Source organism: Nematolebias whitei, chromosome 18 (genome assembly GCF_014905685.2).
Source record: "Nematolebias whitei isolate Nwh7 chromosome 18, NemWhi1, whole genome shotgun sequence".
Classification (NCBI taxonomy): domain Eukaryota; kingdom Metazoa; phylum Chordata; class Actinopteri; order Cyprinodontiformes; family Rivulidae; genus Nematolebias; species Nematolebias whitei.
In genome coordinates, this window is record NC_056515.1 from 12,339,220 (window position 1) to 12,340,668 (window position 1,449).

The 1,449-nt window shown below is 50.1% G+C and overlaps 1 protein-coding gene across 1 annotated transcript in view; it reads right to left on the reverse strand.

Annotated features, from left to right (window-relative positions):
- The window catches only part of dpm2 (dolichyl-phosphate mannosyltransferase subunit 2, regulatory), a 10,386-nt gene that overhangs the window by 8,532 nt on the left and 405 nt on the right, over positions 1-1,449 (reverse strand). The window lies entirely within an intron of this gene.

Here is a 1,449-nt window from a genome sequence, read left to right on the forward strand (position 1 = left end):
CCAGTAAACAACCTTCCTGCCGGATCATCCGAACTGGCGGGAAAGGCGTAGGACGTAAAAAAGGGTCCTTTCATGTCAGCCTCCTCCTGGGTTACGCCGGGCAACCCCTTGGGCGCCATCGGACGGGAGCAGTGTTATCGCCGATGCAAAAAAAAAAACGAGGGGGGATGGGGGGGGGATTCCCCCCACCCGCCCCCCCCCCCTCCCACCGACACTACGCTCCCCAGGAGGGAAAAAGCAGCGGGGGCTGCAGCTGAGCACGCCTATCCCGGAGGAACCATCCGATTCGCTCCGAGGGTCGGCGATAAGAGGAAAAAATACAAGATGGCGTTGTCCAGCGTGTAGTGACCTGTCACTGGGAAATATTCCTCGGCGCTTACCTTGAATAGGACTGCTCGTCATCTTCTCCTCGGGGAGGAGAACTCACCGGACGACCGGAGGTCGACTGCCGAGCCAAACATCCTTAACAAAGGTTGGTCATCTACACAATTTTCCTTCTTTGTTCTTCTGACAGTGCTACATTAGCTCGCTGAAGAAAAAATGGGAGCCGATTTCCCGCTCTTAACGTAATTTATACGGACCGGGTGGGGCCCACACAGCAGGTGGGCGTGGACTAAATTTTTTCAGTGCTTATGCTACGCATAACGGGATAAGCCCACTAAAGCGAAGGCCTTAAAGGGTGAAGCTTATACGACATAGAACCCAAAATGCCTGTCCCAAAAAATTAGCATATTATGAAAAGGTTCTTTAAACAAGCTATTAACCTAACCATCTGAATCAACGACGTAACTCTAAACACCTGCAAAAGATTCCTGAGGCTTTTAAAAACTCCCAGCCTTGTTCATTACTCAAAACCGCAATCATGGGTAAGACTGCTGACCTGACTGCTGTCCAGAAGGCCATCATTGACACCCTCAAGCAAGAGGGTAAGACACAGAAAGAAATTGCTGAAGGAATAGGCTGTTCCCAGAGTGCTGTATCAAGGCACCTCAGTGGGAAGTGTGTGGGAAGAGAAAAGTGTGGCAGAAAACGCTGCACAATGAGAAAAGGTGACCGGACCATGAGGAGGATTGTGGAGAAGGGCCGATTCCAGACCTTGTGGGACCTGCGGAAGCAGTGGACTGAGTCTGGAGTAGAAATATCCAGAGCCACCGTGCACAGGCCATAGAGAACCTGTGGGATATTGTGAAGAGAAAGTTGAGAGACGCAAGACCCAACACTCTGGATGAGCTTAAGGCCGCTATCGAAGCATCCTGGGCCTCCATAACACCTCAGCAGTGCCACAGGCTGATTGCCTCCACACCACGCCACATTGAAGCAGTCATTCATGCAAAAGGATTCCCGACCAAGTATTGAGTGCATAACTGAACATGATTATTTGAAGGTTGGCGTTTTTTGTATTAAAAACACTTGTCTTTCATTGGTGGGATGAAATATGCTAATTTTTTG